Source organism: Adiantum capillus-veneris, chromosome 3 (assembly GCF_014529385.1).
Source record: "Adiantum capillus-veneris isolate H3 chromosome 3, ASM1452938v2, whole genome shotgun sequence".
NCBI lineage: Eukaryota > Viridiplantae > Streptophyta > Polypodiopsida > Polypodiales > Pteridaceae > Adiantum > Adiantum capillus-veneris.
The window spans coordinates 167,453,180-167,478,480 of NC_140933.1; positions in this window are offsets into that span (position 1 = coordinate 167,453,180).

Genomic DNA, 25,301 nt, shown 5'->3' on the forward strand with positions numbered 1-25,301 from the left:
CTTCCATTACAATGAGTTCAATAATGTCTATGTTGACTTGTTGAAGCTCCAAGAGTCAATGATCAAATTTTATGGGTTGACACAGTAAGAGTGTGGTGACAAAGTTATATTTGTGATGAAGCTTGATGAGTGCCAGATTGTCAAAGGTCAACGGCTCGAAAGGGTAGGAATTACGCTCATGAATAGAGCCTTGGTGGGCATCGATGTTGAGCTAAATGCCAACTAGAAGGGAAACACTTGTTTAGGCGTTCAGTCGGAGAAGAATATTTGGTGGCTGGAAGTAGGTTTTCATCTCCCACACGAGACACATGAGTTCCTCAAATGGTATTTTAATCACACCCCAATCATTGATGTCATTCGAAAACAACAAGAAGGACAAAGATTGCAGGTTGTAGGTCTAGGTATGTTCCAAGTGGAGTGGCATTTGGCAAGAGACTTAAAATCTCTCAAGTGTATGTTAGGGTGCAAGCAAGGTGCAATGACCCTCTTTCCATGCATTTATTGGTGCCACAATAAAGTCTCATTAGGAACTGAGGGCAAGGGTGCAAAGGCCATCAAGTCAAAGGGCGATAAGGTTAATGACTCCCAAAGTCCCAATGAGTTTCAATTGTGGAAAAAGGTGTGTGACATTACCACCTACAAATCTAGCGAAGCAGCCCTAGGAATTAAGCGAGCTCATGTGTAGAAGTCCGGAGATGATATTTTTTGTTTGCTTGAAAAGAAAAAGCTAACTAGTGCTAAGATATCCACCTTAAATTTTGTAATCAATAATTTCAAAGTGCAAATGGTGGATGCTTGGGGGATACGCAGATAACACATTACATGGTGGGTTGAACACTTTGTCTTTGCAATAAAAAACATATGTGTTTGAACTAAAGTTTTATTGTTTTTTTAGCACATTCTTTTTTCTCATAGTTCATTTTTTCTCGATACATTTGGTTCATTGGGCATTCGGAGTAGCAATGGAATGGAGCGTTCATGTTAAGAAATAAGACGTAGCTAAATAGATATTTGAGTAGATTACTTAATGGAGAGAGATAGATTTCACACACAAGAGATTATAGAGTAGAGAGAGAGAGAGAGAGAGAGAGAGTACACACGATATACGTGGTTCACCCAATGTGGGCTACGTCCACGAGAAAGCAGCCACTCAATGGCTTTAGCACTTCAAAAGAAGAAGTAGTTTACAAAGGGATTAAACCCTTAATAGAGCTCCTGCCTTGCTTCACTCTCACCACATCACACTCACCTTGTTACATCAACTTCACACTATGAAATGTGTGTAGAAATGGCCTCCTTTTATAGGCCAAAAAGGCTGCCCTCTCTTATAAGAGGCAGCCATGTGTAGCCGCCCTTGTGCGAATAATTCCAAATCGGACCCTCCAATCCGCCCATGTGTGGCCGCCCTTGAGAAGACAAGTCCGCTTTTGAATTCGTCCACCGGCCATTGACTTCAGACCAACTGCCACCGGCCATTGACTACCGGCCACCGGCCAACCGACTGGTTGTTTTTTGACCACTTTCCGGCCGCCGTCCGGTCATAATATTTCGGCGAAAAGGAATATTCCGACGAGGGAAAAAAAAAGTCTCGGGGGCCTCCGCCCCCGAGGCCCCTAAAGTTGCCCCTGATTCTTGTCCGTGAAAATTTTGGTTTCCGGTGAGTGATTTTTTTTCACGCACGATGGCCTCTCCTCATAATGGGGGCCTTACAAATGTGCGCTTTTACCACAGAAAATTACAAGGGTAAATCAGGCTCCATACTTAACAATCTCCCACTTGGAGACTGATCTCCAAACCAAACCTGTGACTGCTTTCCATTCTGGCTTATTATCCTTGAATGCCGATTGAAGATGAGAAAAAGCTCAACTTCTCCTTGTTGACCACCTTTGTAAACATGTCTGCAGGATTTTCACTTGTATGCACCTTTCCTAGCTTTAGCTGTCCCGCTTCCAAAAGAGTGCGTATGAAGTGATATCTCACCTCAATGTGCTTTGTCCTTGAATGAAAGGCTGAGTTCTTCGCAAGATGGATAGCACTTTGGATATCACTGTACAAGACACAATTGTCTTGTTTGAATCCAAGCTCTTCTAAGAATCTGTGAAGCCACATAATTTCTTTGCTTGCCTCCGTCATTGCTACATACTCTGCTTCCATGGTAGAAAGTGAAACCACTTTCTGCAGCTTTGAAGCCCAGCTTACTACTGTGCCTCCAACCATGAACACATAGCCAGTAGTGCTCCTTCGAGTATCTTTGTCACCTGCCATATCTGCATCAGCATACCCTTCTAGAAAAATATCAGTTCATCCAAAATACAAAGCATTTGTTGTTGTCCCTTTTAGATACCTAAGTATCCACTTCACAGCTTGCCAATGCTCTTTACCTGGGTTGTCCATGAACCTACTCACAACTCCCACTGCATGTGCAATGTCTGGCCTTGTCCAGACCATAGCATACATTAGAGAACCTACCGCTGCATCATATGGAACTTTAGACATATAGGCTATCTCCTCTTGTGTCTTTGGACACATATCCTTCATTAGTTTAAAATGACCAGCCAAAGGTGTAGAAACTGGTTTTCCATTTTGCATTGCAAACCTTTCTAGTACCTTCTTGATGTAATCTTCTTGAGATAGCTTTATTGTCTTCTTCGTCCTGTCCCTTGATATTTTCATACCAAGTATCCTCTTTGCAGCACCTAAATCTTTCATTGAAAAAGATTTAGACAGCTCCTCTTTTAGGCCTTTGATGTCCTGCATGTTAGCACTTGCAATCAGCATGTCATCAACATACAACATTAGGATGATGAACTTCCCATCTCCCAAATTCTTCGTGTAGATGCAGTGATCCGAGTTGCATCTTGTGAATCCATGATCCAACATCCATCGATCAAACTTCAAGTACCATTGTCTTTATGCTTGATTTTAACCATACAAGCTCTTCTTTAATCTGCAAACCATTTTCTCCTTACCTTTTACTTCATACCCCTTTGGTTGAAGCATGTAGATTTCCTCCTCTAAGTCACCGTGACGGAATGCTATATTTACATCCATTTGCTCGAGATTTAAATCATGAGCAGCCACAAGGCTTAAGACAAGCCTAATTGAGTTCATTTTTACAACAGGAGAAAATATTTCATTGAAGTCAATACCTTTCTTTTGAGAAAACCCTTTTACCACAAGCCTAGACTTGTACCTTTTCTTCCCACCTTCTTCTTCCTTAAACTTGTACACCCATTTGTTTTGAAGTTCCCACTTACCTTTAGGCAACTCAACCAACTCCCATGTTTGGTTGCGATGTAGTGATTCCATCTCCACTTGCATGCTCTTCGTCCATTCTTCTTTGGATACATGTTGCATAGCTTCTTCGTATGATTCCGGCTCTCCAGAATCTGAGATCAAGAGATGGTTGAAGGAATGAACAAACCTTTCTGGAGGTCTACTTGCTCTTGTAGATCTTTGGGGAATAGGTTGAGGCTCCTCATTTGGTTGACGTTGTTGCACATTGTCACCGTTTGTAGTCCTTGAGTCTTCACCGTCCTCAAGCTCCATGTACTTATCACCTGTTTCTTTTGTTTGTTTTCTTTCCAAGTAATCTTTGTACATATTTTGTTCGTTAAAAATTACATCCCTACTTCTTAAGATTTTACCATCTTTAGGATTCCATAGGCGATACCCAAAGTCACCTTCTCCATAGCCAATGAAGAAACACTTTTTGGACTTTGCATCTAGCTTTGATCTTAGGCTTCTATCTATGTGCATGAAAGCCTCACACCCAAACACTTTGAGAAATGCATAATTCACCGGTTTACCTGTCCATGCCCCTTCTGGAACTCCCCCATCCAATGCCGTTGAGGGTGACCAGTTGATTAAGTACACAGACGTACTTACAGCTTGCGCCCAAAGCTCAAGCAGTAGGCCTGCATGTAGCCGCATGCTTCGTGCTCACTCCATGATTGTCCTGTTCATCCTTTCCGAAATACCATTTTGTTGAGGTGTCCTTGGGGTTGTCCTTTGCCTTCGAATGCCATTGCTAGCACAAAAGCTTTCAAAAGCTTGGCTGCAATATTCACCTCCATTGTCGGATCTGAGGCATTTAACCTTGGTACTTGTTTCATTCTCCACAAAGGCTTTCCACCTTTGAAATATGGAAAATACATCGGATTTATTCTTCATGACATAAACCCATGTTTTTCTAGTCGCATCGTCTATGAATGTTACATAGTACAATGAGCCAGCAAGTGAGATAATTTAGCTACGAGCAAACCTTGCTCTGATACCAGTTGTTAAGAAATAATACGTAGCTAAATAGATATTTGAGTAGATTACTTAATAGAGAGAGATAGATTTCACACACAAGTGATTATAGAGTAGAGAGAGAGAGAGAGAGAGAGAGAGAGAGAGAGAGAGAGAGAGAGAGAGTACACACGATATACGTGGTTCACCCAATGTGGACTACGTCCACGGGCAAGCGGCCACTCAATGGCTTTAGCACTTCAAAAGAATAAGTAGTTTACAAAGGGATTAAACCCTTAACACTACGTTGGTAACCTAACAGGACATAAAAGTGTCCTTTCAGGGTTTTGAAAAAAACCTCCAAAACCATAGTAGATCCACTCATTTTGTAAAATCCTTTCATGAGGTTATAGTTCAAGGCCTACTACATATGGAAAAAATAAGAAACTTGTAAAATTTCTCATCTTTTGGTCACACCAAGCCTCCAAAGTTGATGGACCAGTACATTTTCATCAAAACAGTCATTTCTTACGTTTTGTTGCATAAAAATAAGATTAGGGATTTTTGTAGGACTTGAGATAAATTCCCTAGTTAACTTCAATGGGTTGGTGATCTGAACATATGATAGCTTCTCACTCACTATTTTTTGTTTTGCCAAAAGAAATAGGTACAAAAAAGTTGAATTTTTACCATTCTGCAAACCTATCATCAAAGTTTCTATAGCCATGCTCAATACAAATAATATATGCATGTTTTCTTAGTTCCCTATTGTCTTTTAGGTTCATAAGGAGCCATGGAGCATGTCAAAAGAATAATACATCTCTTACCAAGGGTAATCTCGGGGACAAAGATGAAGTGCTAAATACAGCAAACATGAAAAAACTGGGTTCAACATTATGAGTTGTAGAATCCCATAGAAACGATTCAATATCTAGCCAAATTTGATCCTTATGACTAGGTATGGTTACTACCTACAAAATGCATGTAGTTGTCACAAGAAACTAACAATATTGAAAAAGCTATACTTGATATACTAGAATGTTTCGTTTTCTTCTATAATTGAAAAAATCAACCATCGTTGTCTACTATCCAAAATAGGGTATTAGGTGCCCCAAAACTCAAGGAATATTAGCTTTATGTTACAATATGCAACATAGAAAATCAAAACTGCATTTGGATATCATGAAAGCCACCAAAAACATCATAGAAGAGCTAAAATTGGCTAAAAAAACAGGATTTGACAATTCTTGTAATTTGGTCATAACTTACAACTTTAAAATTTATTTCTCCCTAGAAGCATCAGGACATGTTGAGGACTACTAAAGATAGTTCTCTAGCATTATAGACCTCACAAACATGAATTCTAGAGCGGTATAGTTGCAAAAAGTTGAAAAAAAACAAAAACAGAACCCGTTTTTTCACACAGTTTAGGTTGTGAAATGTTGTGTAAGGACAAGGTTAAAGATGGAATTGATATTCCAAAAAAATGTCGAGTTTTTTTCAGCTCATGAGACAAATTTCTAGATAGATAGCACCTCAAAATCCATTTTGAAACTCTTGACATAATTCAAGGAAAATGGTCACTTAACAGGACATAAAAGTGTCCCAGGACATAATAGTGTCCCATTACCAACCTAGTGTTAATAGAGCTCCTGCCTTGCTTCACACTCACCTTGTTGCATCAACTTCACACTATGAAATGTGTGTAGAAATGGACTCCTTTTATAGGCCAAAAGGGCTGCCCTCTCTTATGAGAGGCAGCCATGTGTAGCCGCCCTTGTGCGAATAAGTCTAAATCGGACCCTCCAATCTGCCCATGTGTGGCCGCCCTTGAGAAGACAAGTCCGCTTTTGAATTCGGCCACCGGCCATTGACTTCCGACCACCGGCCACCGGCCATTGACTACTGGCCACCGGCCAACCGACTGGTTGTTTTTCGACCACTTTTCGGCCGCCGTCCAGTCATAATATTCCGGCGAAAAGGAATATTCCGACGAGGGGAAAAAAAGTCTCGGGGGCCTCCGCCCCCGAGGCCCCTAAAGTTGCCCCTGATTCTTGTCCGTGAAAATTTTGGTTTCCGGTGAGTGATTTTCCTTCACGCACAATGGCTTCTCCTCATAATGGGGGCCTTACAAATGTGCGCTTTTACCACAGAAAATTACAAGGGTAACTCAGGCTCCATACTTAACAGTTCACACTATCAAGCAAAAGCAGTGTATTTTAAAAATACACAGCATGGAGGTGGGAGGAAAAAGAGAAATGCCCTACAAAAAATTTTCAACTGGTTCTAAGGAGTTTTAGCGGGGAGAGAAAGGAAGAAGACTAGAGTGGAAAGAAGTTTGAAATGTAGAATAGAGAAAGTGGTTAGCCTCAGGCGATCACAATCATATCATGCTTCTAGTGCAAAATATCGATCCCAATGATAGTTGGAGACAAGGCGACGAAATGTTAGAGCGTTGGGTGGAAAACCATTAAATTTTTTACACTAACCACTTCTATTGTAAACATGCATTGTAATGCCACGTGATTTGTTGACGCCCCAATCAGTGGTTCCGTGGGTCAAGTTTCGTCTATTTTGGAGTTTTTTTAAACTTTTATTAGTATTATTGAGTTTTTAAGTTTTTTTTAAAAAATTTAGTACTATATAAATTAAAAATCACAACTTGAAGTTCATTTCTTATTTGCACATTCTAGAAGATCCTCTCAAACACAAACGTGCACACACTCATATCTTGCACCACATGGACAATTCACACGAGCAGACTGTCACTACTACGCACATCAATACCACCACAACCACTTACACCACAGAAAATCCGCAGCCAATATCCCACACATCCCCTGTCTCACAAGTGGATAATCTAGCACCCCAACTTGCTCTAGACACCCAACCATCGAATCCAAATGACCAAACCGCCGTGCGACATATTTCTGGTGATCTTGGACCACTAAACCATGCCAGCCACACACATGTGCTAGATCCCCCACCAATTTCATCTCTACACAGAGCCACGCAAGAAACAAGAGCAACCAAAGAAGAATATCGAGGTTCGCTTCAAAATCCGGAGCCTTCACGTGCTATCACAACACCTAGTGCTTTGGCCATTGCAGAAACCACGCCACAAATATTTGGACCGCAAGTCAAACAAAGAGTAATCAAGGTAATACCAAGCGACCCGGTTTCTAAAGCATGAGAGGCCAAGAGGAGGAAAAGAATGAAGGAGATGGAAAAGAAAGAGGCAGAAGAGAAGGAAGCAAAAAGAATGCAAGAATAACAAAGAAGACAGAGGGAGCAAGAGGAATGGCAGAGAGCCGAGGCCAAGAGAGCTCACTTGGAAAACTTACAAGCACGAGCAAAGGCAGAGAGGAAGGCGGCAGAGGATAGAGCTCAAGCCATCCAACAAGCAAAGGATGGGATCTCTAGGCCTTCAAAAATACCTCAAAGAGCCAAGCAATGTGAAAAGAGGAAAAAGGACAAGGTGACGCCTAAAGAACAACATGTCCAGGAGGAGAGGAGAAAAAAGTACAAAAATGATCCTCATCAATGGGCTAGGCAAGCGGCTCCTCCACCACCGCCAACAGCATAGAAAAAGCAGAGATGGAAGCCAATCATAGTTGCTTTACGAGAGATTTGAAAATATCAGAAGAGCATGGAGCTCATCTTACCCAAAGCAGCCTTCTCTCTAGTGGTAAGGGACATAATGGATGAATATAGCGATTCCATTATGCGCATACAATGTGCAACCTTACAATCCCTACAGGATGCTACCGAAGACATTTTGGTGCAGCTGTTTCAGGATGGCGTTTCCTGTATGGTGTACGCTAAGCGTGCAACATTGAAAAATACTGATTTAACTCTAGCAATCAATTTACAAAATGAAGGATGCCTTCATAAGAAATAGTTTATCCCATGTACTCTCTCTTGATGAGATTTGTAATCTTCTCATATAATATCAAATGTCAAATTTCTACCATTTTGTGCAATTGTTGAACTTGATTTTGTACATTGTTCTGCACCCTACGCGCTGTGGTGCACAAGGCTTTTTTTGGGGCCGTCCGACCCATGCTCCGTGGTGGTCCCGTTGACACCATACGCCGCCCCCATCGCCCAGTTTTGTACAAAAACCATCGAGATGTGTCCCCTCGATCAACGGATCGCTACATGTTCAAGATTTTGTGCATGTGTTGCAGAAATGAAATTTATTGGACAATATGACTCATTAAAAAAACAAGTACATAATGTTGACAGAAATTGTTAACAAAAACAATTGTTATGTATTGATTTGGATCGATTAGTTTTACTTTGAATTTCATCTGTGGGTATGGGAAAAATGGATGACTTGATGCCAAGGGATTTTATAATTTCCCCTGGGTTTTTCAACCTTGACCTAGGCTTAAGGCACAGTGGGAGAGGATTGAGCCTGGGTGTTTTCTAGTAAAGGCATACAATGCCGCCTCTCTATCCACCATTATACATTTGTGAGCATTTAGGGTTAGGAAATCTTCAGCGAGTATGGCACTTAATGCTTTGCACTTGAGCAGCTCCTCACATAACCATTCTTGGAGAACTCTATGAAGAATTGATGGCCCCAGGTTGCTCAGGTAGTGCGAAAACGAGCTATTCCTTCCCATGGGCGGGTTGTGTGAACCTCCAGTATGCATTGCGAACTTATCAACATGGCATGCCATCTGCAAAACATTTTAAACAACTTTAACACTTGTTGTAAGGAACAATAGACAATCGGCCATGTTAAGACATGCTTACCTCAGTTTCCTCATCCTTCTCTTCAAGATTTTTTTTTGGTAAGATCGATGCTAGATCAATCATCTCTACCTATGGTGACCACTGGTTTGTGTGGATGAAAAGTGCTTTCTGGGACGCTTTTGTAAGCACATGATTTGATTTCCATAAGTGTACTTGCTACTATTTGCACCAAATTCTATTCTTTTTCATTGGGGAGGAAAGAAAGGCTTGCTGGGAGACCTTGGTCTTCAAATTCAATTTGAAATTTTTCTCTCTCTTCCTTCCACTGGGATCCTTCATGTCTGCATAGATAGCAAGCACTACAAGCGACTTATCTTCTTTGAGTCGTAATGTTTTGGAAGTGTTGTCAAGGAACAGAAAGTGACAATCATCCACCACCATTGCATGCAAAGTGAGAATTTGGAGGTCTGGGACTTCCTCCTGCACCTCATCTCCCTCTATCATCCAATCTTCCTCTTCAGTGGATCTAGGCTCCTGTAAGAGGATGAGTACCATAGATGCTTCAGTCTGCTCATCAATCTCTTTGATAACTTCATTTGATTCCTTCACAATGGTCACAAATGGTCTTTGGTCTTTCTTTTCCTTTGATTTTCCCTTATCCATGCCCTCAAGCACAAGTAAGGCCAAAACCATGTCCCAAGAAATGAATTGGGTGCCTATGCATCCCATGCCCAAATCTATGAGATCATCCTCATCCTTTGTCCTATAGTTCCATTTTGTGAGGCTTTTAATAAACCTGAACAAGCAAAAGCAAAAAAAAAATTTGGCCGCATAGAGATGTTTGAGGAAATCCACTGGAAACCATGCCATATGGGATCCCTCAAAGACTATGGCATAAGGAAGCTTTCAAATGCCTCTGCATGAAGGTTGGAAGGGGCCTGCATGTCAATTGTCCCCTTGAACACACTGAGTATTTCATGTGCTCGATCCGCAAGTCCTACCTTTTCTAATTGTGTGAGAAGTGCATCAATAGACATTGCCATGGGTTCGTTCACGGAGAAGATGTGAAGAGAGCTTAGAGCTAGAAATTTGTGAATGTGAGAAATGAAGTTTAAAACCTAAAAAGTCACTTATATACCCAAAGTCACCTTTTAAAAAGCACTTAAAATTAACGTCAAAATAACTTAAAACTATAATTTTAAACAAAATCACGCGACAAATCATTGGAAGACACCAACATTGAAAACATTTGTGCTCCACATCAAAGAAATTGCACATTTCAATAGAAAACTTGAACAAGTTGAGAATAAACAAGTATGCGGCAGAAACAAGATTCAAAACACTGTATGTATTGTTGGGAGCAAAATCCTTGTCAGTTACAAGCTTTTACAAAAATACATCGCGGAAATGGAATGTTCTCACACAGAAAGCTCGTCTCTTTTCTAGAGCTTGGGCAAGGTATATTTGAGATTAAGATACTCAGGTGATTGAGGTGCTAGTCATTATTCACTGCAATGTTTTGCACTGCATCCTTGTGGAGGTATATTTGCAGGTCAACTAATTCTCTAGCAGCAACATCAGAGTCTGATTTGCATCACAAAGCCAAGAGTTGTTGGTGTAGGCCTCCTTTCACAAGCTTGGAGTAGATGATAAGCGTTCCATTAAAGCTTGAGAAGGAGGTAGTCTTCTTTACTTCACACATGAGCTTGTGTGAGTGTGTGTGTGTGTGTGATAATGCCTCGCAAAAATCAGCCCCTACTCTCTCTTGGTCGACCCCTCTTGCTATTTCCTCTTGTTGGCCTCTCATTGGCTCATGCCAAGCTTAGCCAATAGGAAATAAGAGGTCAAATGGAGAGCCTTGTGACAAGTGTCCCTCTTTCCCCTTTAGTGAGAGCTTTAGGTATTTAAATAATTCAATTAAAATCTCATTGGACCTCTTAGTCTTCTGGCCAATAGGAATCAGGCAAGCCATTGGGCTGTTGAATGCTCATTGGACCCCTTGGTAGACTGTCCAATAGTCTTCTTGAGAGCTTAATTCCTATTGGTTTTTTTATCAGGTGTTTTTAAATGAATTAAAATATATTTACTCTAGCCTAATTCTCATTGGTCCACATCTATGGCCATCCAATATAATTTGAAAGCACTTTGGGGGCAACAGGGCTAGGAACTTCACATGTGTCCACTATGCCCTTTGTGTAAAGGGAAACCTTGAGTGTGTGTGTGTGTGTGTTCTCTCACCTCTTCTCTCTCTCCCCCTACCTTAAAGGCTCGCCCCATCCCATCTAGGGATATGTGAAGAATTTATGGTCTTCACAAAAGCATCCAATTCTGTTAAGCTTGACCATTTGGACTTTACCTTTGAATTTTGGAACCTTAGCATTTTGGAAGTCTTAATGGGATAAACCCTAAGGTCTTTGAAGCACCATTCATGCACATTTATCTTTTGCAGATGGACCCCCTTTGGATCCCTATTTTCCCTCCTTTGGATGCCTATTGTGATGACCAGTCTGCCAGCCTTACCAATATTCTAGCATTTTCTCCCCTGGTACTTCCCCATTTTAAGTGATCAGTTTAACACGATAAAATCATTTAGGAGAATTATATATTAGTTATTATGACATTACCTCCCTCTTGAAATCATAGTCGTCCTTGACTATGAAGTAGAGACGATAAAGCCTAGTCATTAGTCCTTTTTCTAGCGAGTAGAGGCTCCCTATTTTACCCTACGACACCATTACAGAATGGATGACTAATCCATTTGGTACTTGAGAGCCTAAGCTTCCGCAAGCATGTCTGCGCATTAGTCCTATCAATCTTCCATAGTAGAGTGACAAGCTCTACTTGGTGTTCGGGAGACTTCGTCTCCGCAAACATGATCCTAAGCATGCATACTTCTTAACATTTGTGCACAATAAAGGAAAAGAGAGTCTTATAAGACACAAAATTTGTTCATTTAAACAATTTTACATTTGTTTACTCTAGGGAAGCATTGTAAGAATTGACAAGGTTTAGGTTATCCTTTAATTGTATGCCTTGCATCCATCTAGCATCTTCAAAAGGATAGTTCTTAAACTTAATAAGATATCGTCGGATAATCTTACCACCTCTCAATACCTTGTCTTTATGTCAGAGAATGGACTCCGGCTGCAACACCTCTTCTTTGTCCTCAATCTGCGGTGGGTCTTCAATAGTTGATTCTTGAGGTGGCTCTCCTTTGTAAGGCTTTAGTAGGCTAACATGGAAAGCATTGTGTATGAGCTAATGACTGGGCAACTTGAGTTGATAGGCCATCTCGTTGATTTCTCTAAGAATCTGGAAGGGACCATAGTACCTTTTTCCTAACTTAGCATAGTACTTTTGGTGTCCCATAGGATTCTTGCCCGTTGTGTGCCTTAATCGAGCCTTGGGAAACTTAAGCAAGACCCAATCATTTTGTTTAAAGGCTAGAGCTCTTTTGTGCTTATTAGAAGCATCCTTTTACCTTTTCTGTGAGATAGAGATAGCATCCTTAATCTTTTGGAAAGATTCTTGTAGGTCTCGTCTCTACTCATCTGCAACGAATATCTACCCGTGTACCTTAAGTATCAGGGGGCTTTTGTATCTTCCCTCAATTACCTCGAAAGGTGATTTTCCCGTGGAGGTATGTACAATGTTCTTGTAGGCATACTCCACCAACTGTAAGTACTTCTTCCATTGGGACCTTTGATCTACTTCCGTTACATAGGATTTTAGTAGATCAAGGATTGTTAGGTTAGTTATTTCACTTTGGCCATCCGTTTGTGGGTGATAGGCCGAAGAGAAGTTTAGCCTTGACAATGTCCCTAAATTCTCAAAGAGACCCTTCCAGAAATTATTGGTCATTCTAGGATCTCTATCTGACACTATGGGCATTGGCAAGCCATGGTACTTGAAGATTTGTGATATGAAGAGGGTTTCCATTTGATGGGCTTTGATAGTCTTTTTTACAGGTATAAAATGAGATTGTTTGTTGAACCTGTCTACTATTCTCCATATTCCCATATTCACATGGATATAATTAGGAAATCCAAAGATAAAATCCATGGATATGCTCTCCCATGGTAAAGTTTGAAGTAGTCTAGGTTGCTTCCCTCTATCAAACTTTGTCTTTTGGCATACCACACATTTTGAAACATACTCTTGTATTTTTGCTTTCATGGTAGGCCAATAGAAATATGTTTCTATCCCTTTTAGGGTAGACTGAATCCCTCTATGCCCTGCATAAGGAGGAGCATGAGATTCATACATTACTTTCTCCCGTAGTGAGTTAGTAACACATATTCTATTGCCATAGAGAAGATAACCATTTTGTAAGGTAAATGGTTCTTCTTTCTTCCCTAGTGAAGGGCTGAAATCACATCTCTAAAATTGGGATCAATAGCGTACTCATCTATCATGGAAGATAGATCATTGTGACTTGCTATGGAAACCGCATTCATTCTCGATCATCTTGAGAGTGCATCAACTACTTGATTACACTTGCCAACAATGTGAGCCATATGAAAATGAAATTGCAAAAGGAAATTTGCCCACCTCATTTTTCTGTCAGAGAGCTTGGTGTGCATCATGAAGTACTTAATGCTTTGTTGATCTGTCCGCCGAATGAAAGGAGTCCCCAATAAATATTTCTTTCATGAGTCTAGAGCATGTAGAACTGCTAACATTTACTTCTCATATATGCATAGAGCTTGCTCGATAGGGTCGAGCCTTCAAATTTCATAGGCTATCGCGTGCCCTTCTTGGAGCAAAACAGCTCCACCATGCTAACAAATTTTAGGTGTAAATGTTTTTAGTGTACTTTTGCACTTCAAGCCCTAGTTGCTACTCCTCTTAACCCTTTAGAAAAGCACTCAAGCTCATGTACCCGTGGCTCAAATATCATTAATTGCAAGGAATAGAAGAGAGCGTCTTTCACCACCAAAACAACACCAGCTTCTAATAGCTCAATAGTGGTTAAGCCGTAGGCAAGCCCTGTAGGACTCCACTATTAAGACCATAGCTCTCAATGGTGATGCCCCATTATCTGCATGTAGCAAGCACACTGCAAGGCTGAAAAATCCCTATTCTACTTACTCCATTGCAATTAATAATACCAACCATTTATAGTCAGCTTGAGGACCTCTCTTCTCGAGCAAGAAAAGAGAAACCTTGTGCTCTGATACCAATGTAACATTTAATGCACTAGTAGCTTGTGTGTAGTGGAAAATAACATAGACATAGTGAGAATTTCATTAAGAATAGATTCCTAATGAGCATAGCAAGAGTGCTTGGTTGGAGAGAGACCAATAAAATCATAACATCTAGTTAGATAGGCATAAACAATACTTCAAAAAAAGAGAGAAATTAAGCTACTGACAACAGTTGAGGATTGGATTTACATGGAGCCGGCAGTCCCCCCTCCAAAAGGATTTGTATTATAGGTTTCCCCCATCAAGGGAGACATTTTACAATACAATACTTTTTGCTCCTTCAATAACTTGCTGGTGCAATGAAGATGGAATCTTCAAGCACCAAGCTTACACTTGTAAAACACAACATCAATTCCCTCACGGTCTCAGACCCAAGACCTCACACACCTTCAAAGATGGTAAGAGCTAGTGGGGTATGAGAGTAGATCCAGAGGAAGAAGAAGTATTCTTACGAGAAACAAGTATTTCTCCTCACATAATCACTCTTAATAGCTTAGCATAGCTTAGTAATTAGCATGGTAGGGAGATGAGCATGCATTGAAGATTACCAATAAAAGCATAACATCTAGTAAGATAGGCATAAAAATAACTTCAAAAAAAGAGAGAAATTAAGCTACTGACAACAGTTGAGGATTGGATTTACATGGAGCCGGCGGTCCCCCCTCCAAAAGGCTTTGTATTATAGGTTTCCCCCATCAAGGGAGACATTTTACAATACAATACTTTTTGTTCGTTCAATAACTTGCTGGTGCAATGAAGATGGAATCTTCAAGCACCAAGCTTACACTTGTAAAACACAACATCAATTCCCTCACGGTCTCAGACCCAAGACCTCACACACCTTCAAACATGGTAAGAGCTAGTGGGGTATGAGAGTAGATCTAGAGGAAGAAGAAGTATTCTTACGAGAAACAAGTATTTCTCCTCACATAATCACTCTTAATAGCTTGGCATAGCTTAGTAATTAGCATGGTAGGGAGATGAGCATGCATTGGAGATTGGCTCTTGGTTGGATTTGCATCACAAACCCAAGAGTTGTTGCTATATACCTCCCTTCACAAGCTTGGAGTAGATGATGAGCGTTCGAATTTATGGTCTTCACAAAAGCATCCAATTATGTTAAGCTTGACCATTTGGACTTCACCTTTGAATTTTGGAACCTTAGCATTTTGGAAGTCTTAATGGGCTAAACCCTAAGGTCTTTGAAGCACCATTCATGCACATTGATCTTTTCTAGATGGCCCCCCTCTGAATCCCTATTTTCCGTCATTTAGGAGAATTATATATTAGTTCTTATGACATTACCTCTCTCTTGAAATCATAGTCATCCTTGACTATGAAGTAGAGACAATAAAGCCTAGTCATTAATCCTTTTTCTAGCGGGTAGAGGCTCCCTATTTTACCCTACGACACCATTACAGAATGAATGACTAAGTCATTTGGCGCTTGAGAGCCTCAGTTGCCGCAAGCATGTCTGCGCATTAGTCCTATCAATCTTCCATAGTAGAGTCACAAGCTCTACTTGGTGTTCGGGAGACGTCGTCTCCGCAAACACGATCCTAAGCATGTATACTTCTTAACATTTGTGCACAATAAAGAAAAAGAGACTCTTATAAGACAAAAATTTTGTTCATTTAAACAATTTTACATTTTCTTACTCTAGGGAAGCATTGTAAGAATTGACAAGGTTAAGGTGATCCTTTAATTGTATGCCTTGCATCCATCTAGCATCTTCAAAAGGATAGTTCTTAAACTTAATAAGATATCTTTGAATAATCTTACTACCTGTCAATACCTTTTCTTCATGTCAGAGAATGGACTCGAGCTTCAACACCTCTTCTTGTTCCTCAATCTCCGGTGTTGGTTCTTGAGGTGGCTCTCCTTTGTAAGGCTTTAGTAGGCTCACATGGAAAGCATTGTGTATGAGCCAATGACTGGGCATCTTGAGTTGATAGGCCATCTCATTGATTGGTCTAAGAATCTGAAAGGGACCATAGTACCTTTTTTCTAGCTTAGCATAGTACTTTTGGTGTCCCATAGGATTCTTTCCCATTGTGTGCCTTAATCGAGCCTTGGGAAACTTAAGCAAGACCCAATCATTTTGTTTAAAGGCTTGAGCTCTTATGTGCTTATTAGCAGCATCCTTTTGACTTTGCTGTGAGATAGAGATATCATCCTTAATCTTTGGAAATATTCTTGTAGGTCTTGGCTATACTCATCTACAGCGAAGATCTTCCCGTGTACCTTAAGTATCAGGGGACTTTTGGATCTTCCCTCAATCACCTCAAAAGATGCTTTTCTCATGGAGGTATATACAGTGTTATTGTAGGCATACTCCACCAACGATAAGACTTTCTGGTCTTCACAAAAGCGTCCAATTCTGTTAAGCTTGACCATTTAGACTTTACCTTTGAATTTTGAAACCTTAGCATTTTGGAAGTCTTAATGGGCTAAACCCTAAGGTATTTGAAGCACCATTCATGCAGATTTCTCTTTTGCAGATGGCCCCCCTTTGGATCCCTAGTGTGACCATTCTGCCAGCCTTACCAATATTCTAGCTTTTTCTCCCCTAGGACTTCCCAATATTAAATGATCAGTTTAACATGAAAAAATCATTTAGGAGAATTAGATATTAGTTATTATGACAATAGCCGCGGGTACTCCAATGCTGCAAGCACCAGAAAATAGAGCTTGTTGAAAGCCTAGCTTTGCAAACAATGAAGCAAAGAAAAAAAACAATGCAAAATACACACATGCATACCTTTTGATGACTTTGTTGATAGATTCAAGTTGGATGCAATGCATTCCAGCGTGCCAGGAATAGCGTTTATCTCCACTTTTGATGGACTGATTCATGTCGCTTGCTCATTGGATGGATGGGTTTGATCTTGAAGTTCAAGTTCAGACATTGTGCCCTTCCCCGTCTTGTGCCTTGGTAAACCGCTTGCAGGTGACTTCATCTTTTTGCCTACAGCTTGACTGTATAGTAAAGAGGATGAGATTATGAGCACGCAAAGAAAGACTAATTCCTATAATTCCAAGTGCTACAGTATGATGCATGCAAATCTTGATTTCGATAAAGAAGACATACAAAACGGGACATGCAGACATGTAAGCCTCAACATTGCAAAACGATTTAAGAGCACAACTGGCGACCTCTGTTTGCGAAAAGGATGCATGTCTTATGAGCACAAGGAGAAAGACTAATGCATGCATACAACTCCAAGTGCTACAATATTCATGATGCATGCAAAGCTTCCCTTCAAAAGCATCAGGAAAAACGGCACATGCAGACATGGAAACCTCAACAGTTCAAAACAGCAGTAGGGTTTACCTTCTCAGTCCGACAGAGAAGAGGGGAGAGTGAATGAGATGAGAGTTTGAGTTTTGAAGCTTAGGGAGATCACCTGGAACGTGGGAAGAATCTGTCAAAAGTTGACATCATCCTATGACAAGTCACATCATGCATATTGTTGAAATGTTGACTGAGCCACCCCTCCCTACAATCAGTGGCCCCTTCCAACTACTAAGACAATTAACATTTCAAAATTTCCCTTTTCTTTTTTGAATTTATCACAAATACCTTTCCAAAGTATTCTCTTAGTGGTACCCCAAAAAATGAAATAGTGGTACCACCAATACATGCGTAGACCCTATGACCTCATCGTCTGGTCGCCTTTGCAGAGTAGAGCTTTCCATGTGTGAGTAAAGGAAATCAAGAGGAGGAGGAGGACCTTGCTTGTTGCTACAATGCAGGTGAGAGAAAGGGAATGAGTTTGCTTGGTGTGCCAATGGGACGTGAGAGTGGCAAAGAGGGAGAGGAGCATGGCTGGTGTCGCAATGGAGATAGGATAAGGTGGATGACCTTTACTTGGTGTGGCAATGGGAGACGGGAGGGGAGGAGAGAGGATCTTCCTTACTATTGCAATGATAATGGCAATAGAGAGAAAGAGTTAAAGTAGAGGGTGAGTGTGATGGTTGCAACCAAGGAGGGCTTGGAAAAGGGGTTCTAGAGAGAGAAAAACACTTTTTAGGTATGGAATGGTTTTGCGGGGGCTTTAGAGAGCAAAAAATGATGTTTCAAAAGTTTTTGAAAAAAAATTAATTTTAGGAATTTTTGGTGCACGTTTTGAATTTTGGAGGTTTAAAAATGTTTTTTGACCATAAAATAACATTAGGAAAAATTTGGACTCTCAAGGGGCCCTATAAAGAGGTTTGACTTTGTCTCTCTTGTCCAAAGTGGACAACTCGGTGAAGTACATAAATGCTTTGTCAAGACCTTATCAACCAACATATCATTGGAAAGATCTTAGAAAGTAAGTTCTAAATCCCCAACTCCGACAAATTTGGAGTTGATTTGTGAGAGATTCCATTTACAAGACAGAGTTGTCACATCAAAAAATGGAATCTTCTAGAATATAAGAAATCTAATGGCATGCTATATATTAATGGGATCTCGATGAGTACATTCTAAATCGAAAAGGTCCAACAAGTTTTAATTTCATTTGTAAAAATTTTGAGGTGCGCACGTTTTGGACAAGGGGGAGAAATTCAAAGTCCTTATAGGGCCCATTTGAGATTCTAAAATTTCCCTAATGGGGCTAGGAGGATTTTAAGAAAATAAGCTTTGATTTTTGAAAATTTTTAAAATTTTGGGGGTTTTATCATAATCGGGTAAAAAAGGAGAAAAACTTGGAGGTTCCAAGTGCGCCCCCCGCCCCCACCCTCCACCCCTCACCTTTTCACTAGGTAAGAGGCCATTAATAAGCGTAAGACTACTTTGTCCCCCTACTATTTTGAGGACCTAGAGCGTGTCCACCACCCTCGTCTTATTGGCTGGCCTATAATTAATCTTAATTGAGACAACTTTGTCCCCCTACTATTTTGAGGACATAGAGTGTGTCCACCACCCTCGTCCTATTGGCTGGCCTATAATTAATCTTAATCCCAAAGGGACCCTAGAGGGTTCATATTTTTTCTAATCCTCTAAAAGGGGGTCATTTAAAAAATGTGAGGACATTCTCTTTGTTCTCTTTATTGTCTTCAAAGTTGCTACCTCTATCTTATCTCCCCTCCAACTATGAAATCTACATCTCCTTCTTCAAGCCCCTCTCTCCTCTTTACTCTCTCCAAAACTTCTATCTCTATCCTCTCTCCTCACCAGCTATGAACCTTGCATTTCCTTCTTCAAGTCTACTTTTTCCTCCAAATACCTCTTGCAACAAAGGTTTGAAACCTCCCTTCTCCATAAATCACTCAACCTCAACTCCACACTCCTACATAAACTAGTAGATCTGAAGCATTGGATGTTGCTAGAGTATCTTCCTCAACACCTTGTTGGAATTAGGGTTATAGGAATCACACAGATTGGAGAAGACCAAGGAAGCCCAAGGCACACAACAGAGAGTGTATCACTTAGTGTGCAATGGAAAGATAAGATAGCCCTATAGTGATGGGCGTATATACAATGCACGGGGGGAAAAACCTCCTAGTGAGGGAAAAAATGCCTCGACGATCCTAAGAGTGCTCACACACAACATCGCTACACTCTAGCACATGTATATGGTAGCAGATCTCCCCAGGGAGTGATGCAGTGAATGAGAGCTTGCACCTAGATTATAGGGAAGTGCCATGCTCTAAGGACATGATCAATCCACAAAGGGGAGTAAGCCCAAAGCTTTGTGAAAAGCTTCAAACTTCTCACAAGACAACGCCTTTGTGAAAAGATATGCAAGGTTGTCTTGTGTTGGCACATAAGCCAAGCTGATCTCTCCTACTGAGAGACTCTCCCTGACATAATGGTAATGCACCTCAATGTACTTTGTACAAGCATGAAAAACCGGGTTCCTCGCAACTGCCATTGCGCTTTGATTTTAAGTGTAGATAGTGTTGGCAGTGTCTTGTCCAACACCGAAATCAGCCTACTTAAATCAGCCATGATGCATCTTAGCCATACACACTCAACTGTAGTTGTGAAGAAGACTTCCCTGTACTCAGCCTCACAACTGGAAGTGGCCACGTAGGTGGCTTCTTGCTCAACCATGATATGCATGAACTACCGAGCATGAACAAAAAACACTCGTGGACACTCGCGTGCCAAAACAACCAGCCTTTGAAGGTAAACTTATGCCCTTGTTGCTTTTTGAATGCCTTTTCATTGTTGATTGCCTTGGTTTTGTGAAGGAAATTGTGGTTGTCTGCTGGTATGTGGAGAGCTTGGTTGATTAGCTCATCTATTATCCCAACTTTCATTGTGGCTCCCTCTTTGTTGGTTAAGGTGGATTCGCAGTTGTATTGAATTGAGCTCAATTCATGTGATCTTTGGAAGTCGGTTCCCCAAGGAGGAAGCCAAAAAAGGGTCTAACTGCAAGCATCTTGACCCTTCAATCACCCCCCTTTTCTGGTGTTGTGTCCATAGTTCTTTGGGAAAAATTGTAGTCTTTACTTTTGTTCCGTCACCACCTTGAAACTTTCCGATGAACACGTTAGCCAAAATATTTGCAAGATCTTCTTCAGAGATGTGGGTTTTCTCATTTGATGAGATGTCAATGAATTTATATGGTGCAACCTCTCGGTGCTTATATGGTCTTTTGTGAAGTATTCTGGTATCAAAAAACCAGCTGGTTAGCTCTTGAATTTGATCAAAAAGTTATCAAAAAAGTTTTTTTTAAAATACAAACTTGACCATAAATGAAAAATGAGCATAACTTGATCAAACAAGTCCAAACTTGACCAAATTTCACCAGTCAGCTAGGACAACTACATGCAATAGGTCATGTGGTTATAGGTTAGATGTGGCTCTCAGAGGTACATGGATTGCGATCCATGTTGGAACACATTTTGGAGATCTGATGACACCATCTGATTAAGCATGTTGTGCGGATGCTATGGTTCAAAAGTTTTTGAATTTGGAACACTGATTAGAGATGTATGCCTACTTCTTGGAAATTTTTTGCAAACTTAGAGAAATTGGCACTTTGACTAGGGTTTTGAACTCCAAATGACTTCAAACTTTAGGGTTAGGCTTTGATGGTATGGTTTTGGTTGGGAGAAATGGAAAAGGTACATGGATTGCGATCCATGTTTGATAGCCTTTTGAGGTGAAACTTGGTGCACATGTTCCTAGAGCCTGTTAAGTATGGAGCCTGATTTACCCCTTGTAATTTTTTTGTATTAAAAACTCACATTTTTAAGGCCCTCATTATGAGGAGAAGCCATTGTGCGTGAAGAAAAATCAGTCGACTGGAAACCAAAATTTTCACGCCCAAGCTCGAGACTAGCTTCGTCAGAATATTCCTTTTCACCGGAATATTATGGCCGGCGGACGGTGGACGGAAAGTGATCGGAAGACGACCGATCGGTTGGCCTGGCCGGTGGCCGAATTCAAAAGCGGACTTGTCTTCTCAAGGGTGACCACACATGGGCGGATTGGAGGGTCCGATTTGGACTTATCTACACAAGGGCAGCTACACATGGTTGCCTCTCATGAGAGAGGGCAGCCCTTTTGGCCTATAAAAGGAGGCCATTTCTACACACATTTCACAGTTTGAAGTTGAGGCAACAAGGTGGGTGTGAGGTGGTGAGAGTGAAGCAAGGTGGGAGCTCTATTAAGGGTATAATCCCTTTGTAACCTACTTTTTGTTTGAAGTACTAAATCCATTAAGTGGTTGCTTTCCCGTGGATGTAGCTCACATTGGGTGAATCACGTATATCATGTGTACTCTCTCTCTCTGTGTACTCTATAATCTCTTGTGTGTGAAAATTATCTCTCTCCATTAAGTAATTTACTCAATTATCTACTTAGCTACATCATATTTCCTAACAGAGACTATCCTAATACACTGGTGAAATCTTTTCAAATTTGGACAAGATTTTTCTAAGTTTTCTCAATTTCCCAATTTATAGCCCAATTAGGTATGACTTTTCCATATTTGCCTTTTGATGACATCTTTGATCCCTCATGATTATTATTCTACCTGCGATTTTGCCCATGTGATGATTGAGAGTTGGAGAAGTGTCCCAATCCTGGTTGTCTATTAATTTTCATTACAATTGGAGCTTGTTTGGACCTTCCAGGGATTCTGGAAAATTTGGCCCACTTTTCAAGCATCTTTTGCATTCACTGAGATACACTAAGTTCACTATCTTTGCTCAAAATCAAACACTCTATACTTTGCACGTTGAAACTGCTGAGCTTGACATGTGACTCACCTTAGAAGACCAAAAAGTGAAATTTTGACATATATCACAACCACTACCCTTCACAAACAGTTTGCACTCCATTTTTGGCTGATTTGGTAAAGGGGTACATGGATTGCAATCCATGTTCGGTGACCATTTTGAACAAAACTTTGTGGGATGGTTTGGTCATGTTCTCTAACTTAGTTGTCCATTTCTTTTGAGTTTTGATCATTTTTTCACAGTGTGGGTCAAAATGACCATTCGAGGACTAGCTTTCCAATTTTCCTTGAAATTTGGTTGATCCTTGGTCCATTTTTCCCAACATTTGCATGGCTTTTCCCTGTTCTAACATGTTGGGAGACCTAGATCTCGATCCATGTCCGACAACCTCTGCTAATTGTAATCACACCAGTGGAAAGAATCTTTCAAAGGCTTCACTTTGCACAAATTCTTTTAGAATTTAGACGTGGGGGACATGGCTCGCGATCCATGTTCCACTACATCTAGAAAATTTGATTACATGTTCCAATTTTGATCAGTGAGGGAAACATTCTTATGAAAAAAGAATTGGATTTGGACTTAAATCGCCCCTCCAAATGTCCCTTGAAAATTTGTGAAAATCCCAAATTTGATTTGACTAGTACTATCTTTTGTGCTCGTGTTTTGTTCATTTGAAAATCCAGAGATGTTCTTGCACTAAAGAGGAGCATACTTGTAAAATCTTGTGAGGTGTGGGTGTTCGGTGTGGGTGTAGCAAGCAAATCCCCAATGGAATGTTGTAGGTCACAAGATCTCTCTCTTTCTCTCTCTCTCTCTCTCTCTCTCTCTAAGTCTCTCAAAGTATCTGATTGCAAATGAGGTCTAATTTGCCCATTTTGCCTATATGTGCCTGGATTGCCTAGAATGCTATGTACATACTTACCTTATTTTCTCACATTTCCCATGGTATACCGCCTGCGGATCAGACGGCTCATCATTTGGATGCCCATTTTTTGATTGCTCTCAAACATGCAATTTCGGTCCATCGTAAGTTGGCCTAAATTTTGACATGTGCCAAATCCTTCCATACTTGACATGCTAGAAGCTCTTGATTTGTAGATTTTGCGTTTGCTTTCAGAACTTGAATCTGACTTCCCTGGCTCTATTTATTAAATTTTGATACTTATAAGGTTAAAAAAGAAAGGAAATTATTAAAAATTATTATTACTTGGCCAAAATTATTTTTACACTTGTATGTACATAATTCCACTCTAGATATTCTAACTATCAAAATTTGTCGATATGGCTCATTATTATGCTTGATAAGTGTCAAATTTTGCTAAAAGACGATAAAAAAGTAAAAATATAAGCTATAAAATAAACTTTATACACTATATACATGATTGAAATTCATTGTTTATCACATCTTGCTCATGGAACTCTTTCATTTGTCTTGTGCATATATGGATGCAAGAGCCTTGAGACACAATTTGTCTAATCTAGTAAGCTGTTCAACTTGGACTAACAACTCATGTCCAGTCCATATCATACCATCTGCCACTTGTATTGCGGGAACCAAGAATTCTAAGGGCTTAATGACATTGATCCCAAACATCAAATTGAAAGGTGTTGTTATCAGTGTCGTTCTGTATGCTATCCTATATTCCCATACAGATGAATGTAATTTCTGGTCCCAACCGGCTATTGATCCATTTACATTTTTGGTGAGCACGGTGCATAGAATTTTTTTTGTTCTCTCAGCTTGCCTATTTTCTTGAGGGTGATATGACACTAACTTTGAATCAAGCACCATAAACTCTTGCAGTAGATAGTCAATCATATTGTTTATGAAGTCAGTCCCTTTAACACTTACTATCTCAATCAAAAGCCCATATCAAGTGAAGATGTTCTCATATAAGAATTGCGATGTCGTTCTATCATCCTTCTTCTGTGTCACTTTGGATTCTACCCATTTGGTCAAATAATCTATTTTCCACTATAATGTATTGAGCATGTGTCCTATAAGCTAGATCCAACAAAGTCTATCCCCCATTTGGCAAAAGCCCTTGCACCCATAATCAGTCTTAGTGGCATTTCATTGCGTTGCATACGTGGTTTTGTTCGTTTTATGATTTATCCGCATCCAAAAGTTGGAACAAAATGGTTGGAAATGTGTAGAAGGCTCATAGAAACAGCTCAAGCTCTAATGCAGCTAGAAATAATGAATATCTCTGAACAAGTAGTGTATGTACTTGAAAAGAGTACAAAAGCGCACTAAAAGAAAAAATAACGGGCAAACCAACTAAACCGGGGAATGAAGGACCACCGAATATTAGGGTGGTTTGCAAACACAATGGATGAGGCCAAGTCTCATGAGATACAGCTAATTCCAGAAGTGGATGAGCCGTGGTCATGACAATCCTTACGGGAGACAATAAAAAACCAAAAAGATGGTAGTGCCACATTGCAATCAGCACCAATCTCGGAGATCGACATGGATCATGAGATTTATCCTCGGGATATACAATCATTGTACGGAGATGTAGGGACATAAGTATCCATGGAGAGAAAATTGAGAATGTTAAGGACTTTACCTTCTTTTATAGGGAAACATGAGACAAAATCTGAAGTTAAGGTTGTGCCATCTCAATGGAGTTTAATTCCACAAATGATGGACACAAAGAGCCTCCACAAACTAATGTCATCTCCTATAAATGTACCATTATCTTGTAGAACTTCTGAGGCTAGACCATATGGGGTCTAATGAGCAAAAACCTGGAAAAGATGGGTTTGAAAATACCACCATAATATAAACTTGTAGATGAAAACATGGATAAAATTCAATATGAGAAACCAAAAACAAAGCCAGTACGAGTGAATAAGGTGGGAAACTATTGTGGAGGAGAGGAATGTTTACCACCTTACCACTTGAGTACAAGGGAGTGAAGATGATAGCTATACTCAATAGTGGGGTTAGGGTAGCCATCGCTAAAAACA